This window comes from Passer domesticus, chromosome 22, assembly GCF_036417665.1.
Source record: "Passer domesticus isolate bPasDom1 chromosome 22, bPasDom1.hap1, whole genome shotgun sequence".
NCBI classification, from domain to species: Eukaryota; Metazoa; Chordata; class Aves; order Passeriformes; family Passeridae; genus Passer; species Passer domesticus.
Genome location: NC_087495.1, coordinates 819,552 through 838,382, shown reverse-complemented (window position 1 = coordinate 838,382; position 18,831 = coordinate 819,552). Strand labels below are relative to the sequence as shown.

The following is an 18,831-nucleotide window of genomic DNA, read 5'->3' as shown; positions in this document are numbered from 1 at the left end:
CTGGATTCTGCACATGTTGCTCCTGTCTCATTTCTTAGGATGAGGACCCACCCCATACAAGAAGGGGCAGGACAAGAGGAGGTGGCCCCAAGCTGTGCCAGAGAAGGTTCAGATTGGATAATAGGAATTTTTTTTTTTCATGGAAAGAATGGTCAGGCATTGACACAGACTGCCCAGGGCAGTAGTGGAGTCACCATCCAAAATGCAAAAAATTTGCAAAAACATTTGTAACTGTGGCACTTGGGGACCTTTAACAGTGACCATGCCAGTGCTGGGGCAATGGACTTGATCTTAGAGGGCTTTTCCAACCTCAGTGGTTCCATGGTTCTGCAAATTCCAGAAGACAGCAAATGCACGGGATAGAAAACATTCCATGTGGGAAAACACACTGGAGAAAGCTGTATCCCATCCCCTGACTGGTAGAGTGTGCAGGGGGTTTGCTCTCCTTTTTTGGCTATTTCATCCCAAAATCCCTCTGCATTTTGAAAAGTAAGACAAGGAAGAGACTTCTGCAAACAAAAGGTGCATCTGGAGGGAGGGAAAGGAAGAGGAACGTGGAAAACAGTCACCCAGTCCATAGGGGGAATAATAAAAAATGTAATTGTCCTTTTCAAGCAGAACTTTCTGGGGTTTTTGAGTCTGTGTTTGATTGTTTCAGGTCTTTTTGTGTGGGTTTTTGTTTGGTTGGTTTGGCATTTTTTGTTGCCCTTGTCCTGGTATATTTGTTTTAATTTTGTGGTTTTGTTCCAAAAAGATGAATCTGACCTTGAAAGAACTTTCAACCATGAAAACCAAAGCTCTGGAGCTGTGAAAGGAGCTGCTAACTAGGAGCAAAAGATATTTCCACACGGGTTTTCAAGTAGTTCCTGAGGCTGCTTTTCCAGTGGACTTTGCATCAGTCCTTGTATCCGAACCTGCAGCAATTACAAAGAAGATTAGAAAGTTGCCCATTGGTGTCAGGAACAGCAGTCCCAGAGAAACAGTCTAATTAAGAATCAAATAATCTAGCATTTAGATAAAGCCAGAGTAGCTTGATTGGGTCAAACCGTCAGAGCTGCTGAAGGGAGAAGCATGTCTTGTTAACCTGGAAAAGTTAATAAAATCCGAGAGCAAGGTGACCCAAGTGTGTGTCATTTCCTTGGATTTTGAAAACACTTTTTATAAGGTTCCCCATAAAAGACATAAGGAAAATAAATAGGTATAGGAGAGAGGGAAATGAGTCATAATAACTGATTTCATGAAAAGATACTAATCAAAGAACTGCAGTGGAAGTTTTCTCCCCAGAGGAGCAGAGGTTTTCTCAGTGTTGTTTTTTATGGTCTTTAATTAACTATTAAAACCAATGTTAATTATATTGTCAATGGAAAAGATGAATTTGAAATATAGGAAATACCAAACATCCAGCTGTCTTTTGTAACAAGGCTCTGAACTGTCCATAACTTTCAAATGGATTTCCTTGGTCCTTTTCCATAAACACCCAAAGAAATGTCTCTTAAAAGCAAAACCAACAAAAAACCACAGAGATTTTATCTGGAAATGGATAAGAACTAGGATGATTTTTTTTTCCAGTCTGCCCGTCAGATCCAACAACCTGATGCTAATTCTGGGGAGGAGTATCCCCGCTCAGGAAAAGTCATGTCATTCACTAAGTTTGATGTCCCCTTCTGGCTTCTGGAGATGTGGGGAATGAGGACTGTCCATGAATTCACACATTAAAAAAGTTGAAAGACACACACACAAAAATGTCCAGGGTAGTGCAGTGTCTTTAGGTAGGTTCACCTAAGCAAACAGAATATTCTGAATATTGGGAAAAGAGAAAAGAAGGTATGTGGTTTTCTGCATTCTAGTCACTCATGGAGAAAAGTAGGATTCAAAGAGGGGCTGGTATGTGAGTGTTTCCTTTTACCTTCACTGAAGAGGGTGAGAAGTTAAAGCACAGCATTTTTTATGGCAAATAACAAAAGCTCAATGAGTCTGAATTATTCAAGCTATCCCATGCAGGAGGATGTTGCACAACTTTTGGAATTCCTGGGGGAAAAAATGCAACAAAAGTAAAACAACAAAAAAAGAATCCCATAATGGTTTGGGTTGGAGGGGACCTTAAAGTCATCCCATTCCAACCCCTGCCACAGACAGGGACACCTTCCACTGTCCCAAGCTGCTCCAAGCCCTGTCCAGCCTGGCCTTGGGCACTGCCAGGGATCCAGGGACAGCCACAGCTGCTCTGGGCACCTGTGCCAGGGCCTGCCCACCCTCACAGGGAAGAACTAAGAAATGACAGATACATCTCAGAAATGTTTCAGTAGAAATAGTGTAAATATGAGGCCTCTGCCTTCTCCATGAAGGTTGTCAACACTGTAATAACTATTCCCAGATGTCAAATGTTTCCTGAGACAGGAATAATGACAAATGCTCAATCTATTTTAATTTCATATAATAATAGACAAATCCAGGGTTGAGGAGGACCCATGGAGATCTTGTGGTCACCCCACAGTCTGAGCAGGTCTTTAAAGACCCATCCCGCTGCTGGACTCCTGTCCTTTCATGTGTTGACCACCCCCGGGGACAGAGATCCCAGCCTTGCTGAGCCCCCATGCTGGTGTCTGGCCAGAGGCTGTCTTGCCCACTGGTCCTGGCAGGCTGCAATGACAGGGATTTAGAGAAACCAGAAGTTCATGTGATTGCATGAAGTACCTGCTGTTCCTGCCCCTTTGCAGTGATGTTTTTACTGCAAGTTTCAAGTCTGAATTTGTCTGCAGTGTGACTGATACCAGAACGATCCCAATATTAGATGATAAAGAGGACTTTAAGTAGGATAAAGAGACTGGTAACTTCCTCAAGCGCTCTTGGGAGAAGTAACACAATTGCAAAACCAAACCCACACCAAACTAAGCTTTAGCTGAGAGAGAACCAAGAGAATGGAGCAACCTGGGAGCCAAGAATGAGGGAAGAAAGCCTTCTACAGGTGGTGGATTTCAGACATTCTGCTCTTGAGGGATGGACCACAGGAGACCTGGTGAGACAGTGCCCTGCTGCCCTAGTGCCAGGAGTCATGCCTGCCATGGTGTTTCTAATCAAGCAGCATGAAGGAGTTTGTCAGATCCCCAGTGACAGTGAGGGAAGGCACAGCTGATACATCAGACTGATTAAAGTGTTCTTTTTCTCAGGGCACAGCTAATGATGCAGGGCTGCAGCAGTTTGACTGTAGGAATTACACTCACCATCACTGCTCGTTGTTTGTGCAGTGGGGATGCCTTGGAGGGGCCTGGGACCACATTGTGATGGTGCTGCATGGACATGTCCAGACCGCTTTGAGAAACAGGGATGTAAAGAGACAGGGAGACAGGGAGAGTGAGAGGAGAAACCGAGGCACAGTAGGAAGAAGAGCTTCCTGTTGGCTGTTCAGGCTTTCAGCTGTGAGCTGAAACCATCCAGATCTCCTGTGCTCTGCCCATCCTGCTGGAGGTGATGCCTTAGGTTTGGCTTTTCTATTTTTCAGGTTCTGTGCTGCTCTAGTGTGTGGGTCTGGGCTTCACATCAGGGCATGGTGAGCTCTCTGCACAGAGCAAGGAGACAAAACAATTCCTGCTCCAGCTGGGACCAAGGCCAAATAATCCAAATCTCAGGCCCAGGAGTGCAAGCAATGTGGGCTGAAGAGAGAAAAACAAGAAGGATGGGACTGCATGAGCTAAAGCTGGAACTGGACAATTAACTCCTATATTCAAATGGAGCAGAACTGATAAAAATGAGAGACCCCGTGACCAGTCATGTATTTTGTGGCCATTTTGGTTCATCTTGGGTGTAGCCCTGTCTGGGCTTTTGTGCTGCCCAAGGTGGATCTATTTGAGGCCTCCTAATAAGTCTCTACTTCATTCTTTAGCTCTGTCAAGTCTCTGTTCTAAGTCAACCTTCACAAGGCATCAGGGGAATGGACAACATCGCAGCGTTGAAAAACATGCCAGTTCTCCTAATTCTTTGGCCATGATTCTGGCATTTTAGGGCTTAGAATGGTTTTGGTTTTTTTTGTTTTGTTTTGGTTTTTTTTTTGTTTTTTGTTTTTTTTTTTGCTAGTTCTGACTGGAAAAGATGAGCATTTCTTATATCCATTCTACATCAAAATACCATTTTCATGGTCATGTTTCTGGTTCTTTAATACTATTCATGGTGACTTCTGCACTGGAAATAGAAATATAACAGACCATGAAATTGCTAAAGATTGTGCAGGATTTCAGAGCTTTGCTAGACAGCTGAGGAAAATCTGTCCCTGTTCCAAGTGAGAAGAGTATGAAAAGCTAAAAGTTCTTTAATTTTGTATGATGTTCTAAAGCCAAGGGCAATTTAAGGTAAGGAAGTTGTCTTTCAGAGAGGATGGGTGGTTGGAGAGATGGAACACTCCTCTTGTGAGGAAAGCCTGGGAATGCTGGGGGTGTCCAGCGTGGAGAAGTGAAGGGATACTTTAGAGCCCCTTACAGAGCCTAAAGGTGCTCCAACAGAGGAGGAGAAGAACTTGGGACAAGGGTCTGGAGTTCCAGAACAAGGGGGGATGGCTTCCCACTGCCAGAGGGCAGAGTTAGATACAGTATTGGGCAGAAACCCTTTCCTGTGAGGGTGGGGAGGCCCTGGCACTCATGAGATTAGAACACATGACAGGCTTGCTTTCATGAGGATCCAGTACCTCAGTAGGGTCTCCTGAGCTCCACAAGGCCCCACTGCATCACCCTGGAGTATTGGTTCCATGAGGCTCCATGCCCTCACTATGGTATCCTTGGTTCAATGAGGCTGCTCTGAGTCACATTAGAGCCCTGGTTCCACAGTGTTCCATCACCTCACAGTGCTCTCCTGGGTTCCAAGAGGCCATGCTGTGTCACATTAGAGCCTTTGTTCCAAGAGATTGCATGGCCACACCGTGTCTCCTGGGTTCCATAAGGCCACCCTGTGACACAGAAAAGCCTTGGTTCCCTGGATTAGCAGAACCTCACAGCATCTCCTGGGTTCCCTGAGCACTCATTGTGTCCATTTAGAGCCCTGGTTCCTTGAGATTCCATACCCTCACTGTGGTTCTTGTTTCCATAAGGCCCCTTGATATGACACTTTAGTATTTTGGCTCCTTGAGACTCCATAGTGTCAGTGTGGTCTCCTGGGTTCCATGAGGAGTGGAACTCCATGTGTCACACTGGACCCTTGGTTCCAATGAGGTTCCAAAACCCCGCCATAGGCTCTTGGTTCCCTGAAGCTCGTCTGTGTCACATTTGACAGAGGGTGTCACATTTGAACCCACTGGGTTCCATAACCTCACAGCAGTCTCCTGCTTTCCATAGGTTTCAAATTTCAGCCTCATTTTCATGAAGTTCCATAACTCCTTGAGGTTGCCTGGGCCCCATGAGGCCGTGCTGTGTCCATCAGAGACTGGGGTCCAGGAGATTCCATGGCCTCAAAATGGTCTCCTGGGCCTCATGAGACCCTGCTATTGCCCAGAGCAGTGGTGGCTGCCCCTGGATCCCTGGAAGTGTCCAGGGCCAGATTGGACAGGGCTTGGAGTGACTTGGGACAGTGGAAGGTGTCCCTGCCCATGGCAGGGGGGTGGAACTGAATGGACTTTAAGGCCTCTCCAACCCAAACCATTCAATGACTTGTAGGATTCTCTGATTCCTGGGAGGTAAATGGGCAGGACGAGGGCTCAGGTGATGACCAGGGTGTGGACTGAGGGGATGATGGAACCCTGGCACAAAAACCAATGTCAAGAAGTGAACCCAACAACCCATGACTGTTAAAGGTGACACTTGGTGACAATATAAGAAAGACCCAACTCTGAGGGACTCTTTGAGCTCCTCCTGTACAAGACTTTGCAGGAGTCTGAACCTCAGAGAGGGTCATTTTGGAAGGGACCACAGGAGGGTCCTCTGGGCCAACTTCCCTTTAAGCAGGGTTGTTCTACAGCACCTGGCCTGTCCCAGCCATGATGTGACCGCAGCACCAGGCTGAGGCCCGACCTTGAATCCTGGGTCAGTTCTGGGCTCCTCATGACAGAAAAGACACTGAAGGGCTGGAGCATGTCCAGAGAAGGGAATGGAGCTGGGAAAGGGTCTGGGACACCAGGAGCAGCTGAGGGAACTCCTGCAGAAAAGGAGGCTCAGGAGGGACCTTGTGGCTCTGCACAGCTCCTGACAGGAGGGGACAGCCAGGGGGGGGTCGGGCTCTGCTCCCAGGAATGGGAACAGGAGGAGAGGGAACGGCCTCAGGCTGGGCTAGGGGAGGTTTATATGGAATATGAGGGAATTTTATTTCATTGGAAAGGACTGTCAGGCCCTGGCACAGGATGCCCAGGGTCATTCCTGAGTCACCATCCCTGGAAGTGTTCATAGGGGATGTGGCACTTGGGGACATGGTTTTGTGGTGGTGCTGGCAGTGCTCAATGATCTTAGAGGTCTTTTCCAGCCTTAATGACTCTGTGATCCTGTGAGTTCCTCCTTGAGAGAACCTGGCAGTAATCCTGCAATCCCTGTGCCTTGTGGGACACTGATGGTTTGGTGTCCCTTCCCTCTGCATCTCTTCATCCTTCTGCCCCACCTGCCTCACGTGGAACAATTAGTGCCTTTTTTAATGGGAGCCTCAGCGATGCTGGAAACCAGTGGATGGAGGGAGCTGGTGCCTTGTGTCAGCAAGAAGAGTCTGGGAAATGCAATGTTGAACTATGGCAGGGGCACAACAGGGCCAGGGGGGAAGGCTGGACAGGGCAGGAAAGTCTCAACAGCCTCCTCTGCATCCCGAGCTCCAACCTAATCTTGATTAGTCCCCTACAGTTATCAAATGCATGGGCATTGATGGGAATTATGGGAGCCTTTAATGTTTCAAAAATGGATTGAAAGGTAATTACTGCTTATATTGGCTCAGATATTTTAGGTGATGGATTTCTTTGCAAAAGTCAAGTATAACACTGCTTTAAACCTTGTACCTGTGTGGTTATAAAAGTAGTAAAATTTGAATCAAGTGCAATCTTGAGATGTCTTTTCTCACTTCAACTTTCAAAATGGGCAAAAGTAGGTCTAGAATAGGTTTGGAAGCTTAAAAAGGCAAACTTTGAAAGCTAAGGAAATGAATTATTGAGTCTGACTAAGCAGCTCTGGGATCTGTGAGCAAAGAAGGCACAGGTACTTAAAATTCAAAATTCAAAAGGGAGTGAGAGCAGAGAGAAGAGGAATGTTTGAGAGGTTATAAACTGAAAAAGAAAGTTAAAATGACCAAAAACCCACCTCACACACGAAATCAAAATTAATAATAGTGAGTGGCACTTAAGCCATAGAAACCAAGAGGAGCCAAGAGAAAATTAGGACAGTTACACACTTGAGACAAAAATAGATCAGAAGTTACCTGTTGGCAATCCTGAAAATCTTATTTACCACAACTAACAGCAGCACCAAGGTGATATCAAGGGCATGAACATAAATCCCAGGGTAAATTAGGGTAGGTCATGAGGCCTGACATCATCTGAGGAGAAGCCACAATTTGGGCTGATTCAAGTGAAAAATAAAACACTGATTTCTACCTGGACCAGTAACAGCACTGTCTGAACAACAGATCAAGCAAGGACCATGGAGAATGATTATGGAAATCAGAGATAGTCCCCATAGTGGGGTAACAGATAAAACACCTCTGTCAAGAACAGGGTGAAGCATGGTTCAGACAAGAACAGGCTCTTAGTTGGAAGTCAAAGTTATGGAACAAGAACACATAAAGCCAGGGGAGCAGGGAAAAATACATAAAGTACAAGATAATTTAACAAAGCTAAATTGTTTCTGGATAATTTAGCAGCATTTTCTGGTAGGATCAGTGCTGCCATGCATAGGACATACAGGAACTAAATCCCTCTCGCTTTCTGTGATATCCTAATAAATTAGCCATGGATTTGGGCTCTGGAGCTGAAAGTGAATAAAAGGAGTCTGCAAGTGTTTCCACTGAAGAGGAAACTACCAGAGAAGGGAATGGTAGTGCTCAGAGACAGCTCTGAATCCAACAGGACATGGACTCATGGGGAAAAGTCTCCTGGGAGAGATCTCTGGAGAGAAAACTCCTCTTAGGGCATAGCTGACTGCAAAGGGAAATCTCTTTAGTACAGGATGGTGAGCAAAGACTAAAAATTAGGTCTGAGTTTCATGGCTGGCATGTGACACAAACTGGGAGCTGCTACCAAGACTGGCAGAAGAACTAGACCTCACTCTTTGAAATGGGTCACCTTTTGAATGAGGAGACATTCAGGAACTCAAAGCAGACTCGTGTCCTTAGAGTGTCTCAACCAAGGCTGTCTTTTTGATACCTGCTGTAAAATAGGGGGCCAAGAGTTAAGAAATAAAAATTCATGAACTACAGGCATAAGGAAGGTGGAAAAGTTTTAAGCATTTATAGGTTGCATATGGCTTTTTGTTTTTAACACTGGAACAACCAGCTCTGACTCATTTGAGACTTCTTGTACAGTTAAAGAATCCCAGAATGGTTTGGGTTGGAAGGACCTTAAAGCCCATCTCATTCCACCCCCTTCCACAGCAAGGGACACCTTCCACCAGGTTGTTCTGTCCCTTGTGTTCATAATTCCTCCAGGGGGAAATGCTTGTGTGACAGACAGAACATAAATGCCATGTATGTATCAGTAGGAACTGACAGGTGGGTCTGCAGTGATGGCTGGAGGTGGATCAGGAGCCAGTTTGGGCTGAAATTAGGAGAACCTTCCCATTTCAAGAATAAAGTGCACCATGGGTATCAAGTCAGCATTCACCTAAAATCCAGTTCATCATACCCCAGTGGCAAACACTGGGATCAGAGTCACAGGGAATTTCCCAACTCCCTCAGCAGCTGCAGCGGTCTGAGAGCAGTCACTGAAGCACCTGGGTGTTCTTGCAGCATGGTCTTTGTTACATGGCTAAAATATCACAACAGCATTTGCCAACGAGTCAAGGGCACCTGGATGGTCCCAGCCATGGGGTGGCAGCAGGACCAGGACAGTGATTGTCCCCTGTGCTGAGCACTCAAATCCTGGCTCAGTTCTGGGCTCCTCATGACAGGAAAGGCACTGAGGGGCTGGAGCATGTCCAGAGAAGGGAACGGAGCTGGGAAAGAATCTGGGACACCAGGAGCAGCTGAGGGAACTCCTGCAGAAAAGGAGGCTCAGGAGGGACCTTGTGGCTCTGCACAGCTCCTGACAGGAGGGGACAGCTGGGGGGGTCGGGCTCTGCTCCCAGGAACAGGGACAGGAGGAGAGGGAACGGCTGCAGGCTGGGCCAGGGGAGGTTTATATGGAATATTAGGGAATTTTGTTTCATTGGAAAGGGCTGTCAGGCCCTGGCACAGGATGCCCAGGGTCATTCTGGAGTCACCATCCCTGGAAGTGTTCAAAGGGGATGTGGCACTTGGGGACATGGTTTTGTGGTGGTGCTGGCAGTGCTCAATGATCTTAGAGGTCTTTTCCAGCCTTAATGACTCTGTGATCCTGTGAGTTCCTCCTTGAGGGAACCTGGCAGTAATCCTGCAATCCCTGTGCCTTGTGGGACACTGATGGTTTGGTGTCCCTTCCCTCTGCATCTCTTCATCCTTCTGCCCCACCTGCCTCACGTGGAACAATTAGTGCCTTTTTTAATGAATCATAGTCCTGTGGCTCAGTTGTCCTCTGTGACACACATAATACCAGGGAAGCAGAACTCCTGGTGGAGCTGCTGGCAAAGATGGAATAAAAACCTTTCATTTTGATACTGGAGCATTTTCTGAAGCTTTTATAATTCACCATTGCTGTGAAACTGCTACAGGAGCTGCTCCGCTCAACCCATCAACCTGGAAAAAATGCTTTTCCCTCTTGAGTCACATTTAGTGTCACGAAGCAGGAGAAAATGTTTGAGTGAAAATGCTCACAATAATAGAAAGACATTTTATCTACTAGAAAGAGGTACAAGGTGGTTAGGCCATTATCAAGTTCTTAATGTAAAAAATGCTTTAGATAGAGGGAAACTGGCAAAAATGGGAAAATTACTCTTTATCAAGATTATGAAATGCTTTCCATTAACTGGATCCAACATATGCTCCTTGTTCTACACAATCTATCAGATTTAAAGGAAGATTTCTTCTAAAGCTGATAAAACCATTTTTGAAATATTCACTCTTTGCTCATTTGCATTTGCTTACACAAAATTGTATCTACTGTAAAGACAGCAAAGCAGTAATTATTTAAATTAGTTTGATAGATGTTTAGTAATGCTTTGATTAAAATATCAATTTTAGATACCAGTAAGTTTGTGAAAAGCAGAGCGTTTAAATGATAATGAACTTTTCTTCAAGAAATAGTTTCATTCTGCACAAATGATTTGGAATGAAAAGCCCTTTTCATATAAAAATTTCAGGCACTCAAACAATGGAACCAGAGCAGAACTGAGGTCAATCTGGTGACCCAGCTGGATCATTATAAGACAGAAAAGGGGCCCATCTCTGTCAGATGAAATGTGGGTGGATCCCCCTACACAAGCAAAGAGTTTTATTATGTGGGTGATGCCCAAGTAACACAAACTTGCCTGGAAAATTGTCCTGTAGGACTGACAGGCTTTGCTCAGGGATGAAGCTGAAGGTCACTGGCAAAAGCCAAAGACAAACCAACACATCCCTGGGAGCATTTCCTTTCCCAGGCCACCCCAGGGCTCCTGTTCCGGCCTGCAAGGAGTTGGTGAGCCCCGGAATCAGAGAGCAGGAGTTTTCAGGGATCTGCAGCCTGTTGGTCCCGCTCTGCACATTCATCTCCCCGGATAAATATTCATCTAATCTCTACATCATAATTTTCCACAATCTCCCTGCTGACTCTGACCTAAATCCTGTTATGCAAATGAAACTGAGTAGTTTCTGTCCTATCCATAATGGGTTTGGAACCAAGGCTATTTGTGTAAATCAGCTCTTCTCTGGATAAACATCTCAAATCCTTTTTCCCCCTTGTAGTTCTCTATCCAACTGCTCTGCCTCCCCCCAGCTCTCTAAACTGGCATTATCACTGCCACTGTGATCCTGCCCTTTCTGAGCACAGCACCATGATCACTGCACACGCTGAAAGAAAGGCAGAGATATTTACCCAGAGCAGCTGTGGCTGCCCCTGGATCCCTGGAATTGTCCAAGGCCAGGCTGGACAGGGCTTGGAGAAGTGGAAGGTGGCCCTGCCCATAGTTGGGAGTGGAATGAGATGGATTTTAAGCTCTTTTCCAAGCCAAACCACTGTGAGATTCTATGGTTCCATGATTCTATGATATATATAAATCTTTTTTCCCCTGTGTTCTCTTCCAGCAGCAAGGTGTTAATGCACCTTAGGATGCATTACTACTTCCCAGGTCTCTTTTACAGTGTTGGCACCAAGCTTCATTTTTCCTGCCCAGTATTTTCTGGAATATTGACTCTTACCTGGAAAGAACAGCATGATGAATTGATGTATATCAAACCACACCAATATTTTTCAGGGTCTTTTCTCATCTTCTCAGGGTTTTGCTGAATTTTAAGCTTTTTTCCCCACCTTCAAAAGGAATGGGCAGAGGAAGAAGATATGGTGACACTGGTAAAATTCTAATTTGGAAAATGTAAGGCTTTGGTGGGAGATTTGAACTGCAAATGGGCAGCCAGGGGTAGATTCGGTCTCTGGATTAAAGCAATTATGATTTGAAGTTCAGAAATGTGAATGACAAACCAAGGGTGACCCTCTCCTCCCACCTGGCAATTACTTTAATGTAGAGGGACACAAGCCCTGTTACCTATTGCAGCCTGAGGAATCAGCCTGGGAGCAGTAAAATAGATGTGGAGCTAGCCAGAAAAACAGGATTTCTATCTTTTCTCAATAAAACTGTGCTTCTGAGACAATAAATTTCGGAGCAAACAGGAGCAGTAAGGGTGATGTAGGTGTCTGCTGCACTAATGAGCAGCATGCCAGGCTCTGTGGCATGATCATGAACCCAGGCAGGGGTGCACCACGTCCTCACCAGAGATTTAGTGCAGCAAGCCTCAGATCCTCCTAAGCAAAACTCAAAATGGAAATATTTAGAGCTTAGTAGAGGATTTTTTGCTAACGAGACTTCATTTAATTAACAAATCTGTGAGCAGGGCTGATCAGCTATGAGAAAATCCTGTTTGGCTCTCACTGTGCTGATGTTTGCTGTCGGGTAGAAACACCAGGGAAGTGAAGTAAGCCCACAGCCAAGCTGCAGTAATCGCTGAAAACTGTCTGAAAAACTGTCTTTGCCTGAGAAAAAGATGGGGAAATGAAATTCAGCTGTCTCCCACGCCAGTTTGCAAGGGAGGGCTGAGCAATGTTTCACTGTTTGATCCTCCACAAACCAGCACCTTCAACATTTCTTTCACTGCAGAGCTAAAGGCGACCTTGCTGCATCAGATTGCACCAAACAATTGTGGAACAGAGAGGAGGAGGCAGATGCTAAAATAAAAATAATTCAGCAACAGCAAAGCCATTCCCATTGCCATGAGCTCGTCGTGAACCACTGGGAGTTTGTGCCAGCAGCTCATGTCTGCACAGTCCCAACCACAGCAGAGTGAGTCTGTAAAGCCATTCAAGGGGAAATACCTTTATGCTGATAAGGGGCAGATTTAGATGGCGTATTGGGAAGGAATTCTTCCCTTGGAGGGTGAGCAGGGTGCCCAGAGCAGCTGTGGCTGCCCCTGGATCCCTGGGAGTGTCCAAGGCCAGGTTGGAGCAGCCTGGGCCAGTGGAAGGTGTCCCTGTCCATGGCAGGGGGTCGGAAGGAGAGAAGCTTTAAGGTCACTTCCAACTCAAATGATTCTGTGACTCTGTGATTCTAAGAGATGTCAGTGCTACACCACGCTCACAAATGGCATCATCATGGAACATGGTAAGAGATTAATCACTGCTGTCTCACACAGATCAGCTCCCACTGATTTGTCCTGGTTTGGGGGTTTTTTTGTTTTTTTTTTCTGAGTGAGCTTTGCATTCTCCAGAAAGATCCATGCAGATATTTTATGACCAAATCCACCGTTTCTTGTTTCAGCTGCTGTTTGAAAGAGGAAAATTGGCTTAAACAGGCTCATTATCACAGCTGAGGAGAGGAAAGAAAGTCCAGCTGCTGATGGTGGATCAAGACAACATATCTCCTCTTGACCTTCAGCCCCCTTCACCCCTCCACCCTCTTTTCCTTGGAAAATCCCCACCCCATCGTGCCATGGTGTGAATCAGCACCTTTTGCTGGAGCTCTCCAATTAAGATTCAGCAACACTGGGAGAGCAGCAGTCGGCCCACACTGGACTAATTAATTTTTCCTGCCTGAGTAATTACAGTCCAGAGGTGACCATGAAAGCCAAGTAAATCAATTTGTGTTTTACTGAGATCCTCATCAGTCACGGAGCACTAACCAAGAAGAAAAAAAATAACCAGGGACAGAGCTGGCCCCTGAACAGCAACCAAAAAAGGTTGCACTGAACCTGCTAAACTTCAATGCTGGCAAATGCAGTCTTCAAAATATTTTTGGTTTGGTTTGTTTTGTTTTGGTTTGTTTTGATTTGATTTGATTTGGTTTGGGGTTTTTTTGGCCCAATCACTCTGCTGCTCAAAAATTTAAACTCCATCTCCCTCACTGGCACTGACATTCCCTGCAACTGGCTCATTCCAGCCAAAAATCCTTCAAAGCTCAGTTTATGAAGATGAGCACAATCGTTTTGCAAATGTCTCAGCAAGTGCTGGGAGTGAGTTTCCCACTTTCCAAACAGAGGCAATCTGCTGCTCTGCTGAGCCAGTGCGGTACCACCAGCAGCTGAACCTATCTCCCAGGAAAAGCTTTCCCAAATCTGCCAGGGATGCAAACAGACAGCTGTCTCCACACACCACTTGTTGATACCCTGTGAAATGTCTTGCTCAGCCACAACAGAGAAATCTTGTCTCCTGAAGCCAAAGATTCCCATTTAAATTTTTCTGCAGAGTTCATGCAGTCCTAGATGAGTGGTTTGACTGGTGGTATGGTGGAGAAGATCAAGTTTTTCCTACACTGCAAAGAACTGGGACACAGGGCTCTCCCAGGGGGTGTGAGGATTTGTGGATAGGAGCTGTCTCACCTGGAATGGTGCAGGTGGGGTGGAAGTGCCAGCTAAGAATGACCTTTAAGGTCCCTTCCAACTCAAACCATTTCATGATTCTGTGATAGGATTGTGGGATTCTTCTGCCCACACCAAAGCAGGTGGAGGAGTCCATGGGGTGCATGTGTCCCAGAGTCACTCCTGAACATCCACTCAGTCTGTGTTTTCATGGCCAGACGTGGCAAGGACAGTTCTGCTAACACGGTGTGTTTGGGCTGTCCTGAAGGCTGTCCAGGATGCCTCATCCCTTGAAGGAGCCAAGGAAGGAATAACCCCAGCTTATGTAGGCAGAGTCACTGTGGAAGTCAACGTTCCAGCTCTTCTCCAAGAGAATCAGCACCAGCAAACACGGAAGCATCATCCAACCAGTGCCCTTTTCCTGAAACACTTGGGTACCAGCAGATACCTGCAGACCCTCCAATGAACAATGTTGCAAAAAAATTCATATCAAGGAAGATGTGAAGGCCCCTGAGGAGCCACACGGTGCTGTGCTGGAGCCTACGACCTGTGCCAGATCTAAGTGCAACCCATTGAGCTCAGAAAGGGCTGCGAGGGCTCTCTGAGACACAAGACAAAGAGAACAAACACAGAGAAGGGAGTGGGAGCCACCCTTTGTCCTGGGGGAGATTTGGGTCTGCCTGGCTGCAGAGATGTTCTTGGTGATCTGACAGGAGCTGAGGTGTTGCCCAAACAACATCCCTGTTACTGTTGGTGTCCCTGTTGCTGTCACTGAAGAAGGGTTTGTTTGCAGGAATTATGACCTGGAAGTAGAAGTTTAGGAATGTGTTATCCCTAAGGAGCAGCACAGTCTCTTCCTGTGCAGTCAAGAGCACCCACAGTGGGAAAATTATTTAGATGAACACAAAGAAGATGCTGAGCTCCCAGACAGAACTCTGTGACATGGATGATACTGCAAAAAGCCCAGCAGAAATTTGTGTTTCCAATACAGTGGTCAAGACACATTCACCGGGGTCCAGAGGATACTGCAGGTGTGTTAAGGAAGATCTGCTTGAAGAATAGGCCACAGACTGCAGAGACAGCCAAGTTAGAGATACGAGGTCTGGGTAATTTGCATAGGATTGCATTGGGGACATTCAAAAAGAGAAGTACAAAACGTACAAAACAAAAGGATGGGATGAAATGGTAAATTTGGCACAAATGTGGCATTCTGGAGTTTTCAGGGTAAAAGAGTAGATCAGAATGGGAGTCAAAGTGTTGGAAGGGAGTGGCAGGACAAAGCTTTGTCACACCAGATCTATGAGTAACCAAAGGAAGATTTGATGATCAGAGTTTTTGTCTGTCATGGGGGTGAGAACCCACCTGCAGTGCAGTGGAGTGGGCTGCTACTGGTGTCCAAAGAGAACAACTCACCAGCAATGTTTGGCCACTTCCCTTGCTGTGTTGTTTAAACCACTGACAGCTGGGCTCCATCCTCTTTGCAAGGGCCTTGGGGTTGCTGCAGCTGCTCCTTGGAGTACCCCTGGTTAACCCAACCCAACTCTGTGTCTGCCTGTGGGCCTGGAACCTGGGTCTGACCCTCTGGCCTCTCTTTTTTCTCCATGTCCCTCTGGAAGCTTGGGACAGTTCCTAAAACTGACCACAGTAAGTCCTATTTGTCTTCCTCAGCACTGATCAGAGAGGAAGTTACTTTCCCTCAGTTGGCTGGGCACAACCCTCTAAATGTTGCCCAGGCCATGGTTTGCCTCATCTGCAATGGGATCAAGCTCCTGGCAGACATCCCACACGAAGTGCACAGCTCCCTGAGCAGGACCTGTGACCTTCCAGCAAGACTGAGAGAATGCAGCGCTGTCAGAACAGGGAGCTGGCCTGATTCACCTCTGCCATGTTACAGTGCAGGGACAGACCTGAGCAAGTGGACAAGGCTGCTCAAGGGCATCTGGCTTTACCTTCCCCTTTAAAATAAATGTGTGTGCCTGAAAACACGTCTGTGGTGGTGTGGGATGAGCCTCATCCCCAGCCCTTCATGCAAGGGCAGATGGTTGTCTCTGCCAGTTATTTCAAGATTTTGAGGGTGCTCAGATGTGGCATCAGCTGCATGTTTTATTTGGGCTGGAGCGGAGTGCCTTTGGAGCTGTTGTGCACACAGGACAATTGCTGCCAAAGGCTTTCCAGGATGCTCCTGTCTCAAACAATCCAGCTTCAGCCATTTCCATCAGGACTCATCAAAGGTCAGTGGCAGAGGTCTCAAAGCCAGGGCCAGTCAGGAGGAGAATGGGATGGAGTGAGAAGAAGACTTCTGCCCCAATACTAATCTCCACATTCCCTTGTCCAACAGGCAGTGGGGCAACATTGCCCTGATAGATATCACTGGACAAAACCACCCTGCTACACCCTGAACATGAACTGGTTCATGGAGAAAATGTCTTTGGCTGGGGAGGAGCTGGGGTTTGTTGCTGAGGTCCCATAATGGGGCTAGATGATGATCAAAGCGACCATCAGGGGTTCTCTGCCCAGATTTGCACAGCGTGATGGGGATTGCTTCATCCCTGGAAGTGTCCAAGACCAGGCTGGACAGAGCTTGGAGGAACCAGGGATAGTGACAGGTGTCCCTGTCCACGACAGGGGGTGGAACAAGATGGGCTTTAAAGTCCCTTTCTAACTTAAACTGGTCTGGGATTCTGCCATTCTCTTTAAGTCCATGGCCCACCATCCAGAGAAGCGCCACCTTCTATAAAAAGCTGATCCTATTAACCATGCTGCAATTGGCATTTGCGTATTTGTTGGGTTTGTTTTTTTCTCCCCATGCACTGAAGCTGCTTGGGATTTTATTTGGCCACCCAAAATGATGGCTTTTTTCCAGAATGGACTTTTCCTGCCAACACATTTATTTTTAGACATAATTGCTCTTCAGTTCCTCCCGATGAGCATGCTCTGAGGAAGCACTGCCTTCGGAAAGGCCCAAGCCCTGAGTTCAGCGAGAATTTGCAGAGAGGGACGGAATTGTTGGGATTTTTCGCTATGCTCTTTCTCCATGCTTCCTTCCCATCATGCCCGCTGCTGTCAAGGCAAAGACCTTGTTGTTTTGAGTCTCCCAATCTCAGCAGAGCGCAGACTGAGGGACCCCGAGGCGCTCTTACCGCAATGAATGGCGCACCAAGAGCTCTTTGTCCTTCAACGCAAGCGACTCTGAGCATGGCAAACCCACCCTGTGGGTCATGGAGGATGATAAAATATTAATGACAAATAATTCATCAACATAGTCGTGTGAAAGCCAGTTGGTGGTGACAATTACAAAACTTGCACCCCAGAATAATTATCTCTCACTGTAAGACAAAAATCTCCCCAAAATTCGCCCGCCCCTCACGCAATGGCGCCAAGAAGATGATTTCTCTTGACGCGCTGAACTTTTGAACCCGATGAAAAAAATCTTTTTTTTTTACAAGAGAGTCATCGAAAGTTCATTGCCCTTTCTCACATTTGCACCACCAAAGGGACATAAGGAAAAACATCAAGTGTAATATCCGTCAATGTTAGTGAGGCATTCAGAATATATCACCGATGCATAAATAACCCCCATGAAACTCCAGTGGCAGGGGGAGGTTCTGGAAGAATGGAGATACACAACAATATTTAATTATAAATTGCATCAAAACAATTGTCTTTACTCATCAAAGGGTGTCTCACAAGCATTCCTTTGGTTCGGATGTGAGCCTGAAATCCTAGATGCCCTCATCCAAAAGCTCGGGATTTTTCTTGGTTGACTGGCTACTTTTTCCTGCCAAAGCTCATAAAAATCCAGACACCAATTTACTTAACACGAGGGGTGTGAAATCCCCACTTAGGGAAGGTGAATTTAATTGGAAAAGAAAAAAAATCATAAATCCAGGCCACTGAGCAGTTTGAATTGGCAAACTCTCTTGTGACCTCGATTTGTTGTGGTTTTATTTTCCTGAAATGTTTTTCCCAACACATGTTGGGTGGAAAAATCCACTGGAATCACCAAACATTGGGTTTTCTTACCTTTTGTACAGAGCAGTGGGTGCGTACTCTTTGTCCAAGGCAAAGGCTGATGGAAAAAGCGTCCTGGTAGGAGCAGCAGGAGGAAGTGGGTGGGAGGAATCCCAACCCACTCTAGAGATTAAAGACTTGGAAGCCTTTTGTTCTCTTCAAAGTAACATCTCCCACAGTCTTTTCTTGACTTGAGGCTGTCAGGGTCATCTGATCCTTAGTGTAAGATCAGTCCATGGTCAACATCCTCCTGTGCTCCCTTCAGCCTCCCCAGAGCTGTCTGGAATCTCTGCCCCACTGGGGTCTCTGTGGTGTGGAATCACAGAGTGGTTTGGGGGGACTTTAGAGATCATCATTTCCATTCCATCCATGGCTCTGTGGGCCACATCCCTGCAGCAGTTTTGTCTGAGAGTCTCCGAAGTCTCCCACCACAAGCAATGTTGGCACCCAGGGTGTTGAGCAGCTGCTGCCAATGCCTGTGCAAAGAAAATTCTCTGGAGCACTTCCACTGCTACCCCAGGAGTTCTGTCGGGGATGGCCCACAACACATCCAAGGAAGAAGTTCAAGCTCTCAGGCCCAGTGCTGTCTGTGATGGGAGACTCTAGAGACTCTCAGACAAAACTGCTGCCCACAAGGCTGTGGATGGAATAGGAATGATGATCTTTAAGGTACCTTCCAACTCAGACCCCTCTAATCCTACACCACAGACACCCCAGCAGGGCAGAGATTCCAGTCACAGACAGCTCTAGGGAGGCTGA

At 46.5% G+C, this 18,831-nt stretch overlaps 3 long non-coding RNA genes across 5 annotated transcripts; 1 reads left to right on the top strand and 2 right to left on the bottom strand.

Annotated features, from left to right (window-relative positions):
• Window positions 1-577: 577 nt before the first annotated feature.
• On the bottom strand, window positions 578-5,274 carry LOC135285266 (uncharacterized). 2 transcript variants are annotated; one of them, XR_010350206.1, is made up of 3 exons: window positions 5,048-5,274; window positions 4,676-4,933; window positions 578-914 (listed from the first exon to the last, which is right to left on the bottom strand). It is a non-coding gene; the product is annotated as an uncharacterized LOC135285266 (long non-coding RNA). The 2 variants fall into 2 exon arrangements; XR_010350205.1 differs by lacking the exon at window positions 5,048-5,274 and having other exon boundaries at window positions 4,676-5,037.
• Window positions 4,474-13,403, top strand: LOC135285277 (uncharacterized). Of its 2 annotated transcripts, none has more exons than XR_010350218.1 (3): window positions 4,474-5,656; window positions 12,369-12,551; window positions 13,026-13,403. It is a non-coding gene; the product is annotated as an uncharacterized LOC135285277 (long non-coding RNA). The 2 variants fall into 2 exon arrangements; XR_010350217.1 differs by lacking the exon at window positions 4,474-5,656 and adding an exon at window positions 10,622-11,588.
• Window positions 11,471-18,212, bottom strand: LOC135285278 (uncharacterized). The gene is made up of 3 exons (XR_010350219.1): window positions 18,085-18,212; window positions 17,202-17,270; window positions 11,471-11,524 (listed from the first exon to the last, which is right to left on the bottom strand). It is a non-coding gene; the product is annotated as an uncharacterized LOC135285278 (long non-coding RNA).
• Between the last annotated feature and the right edge of the window lie 619 nt (window positions 18,213-18,831).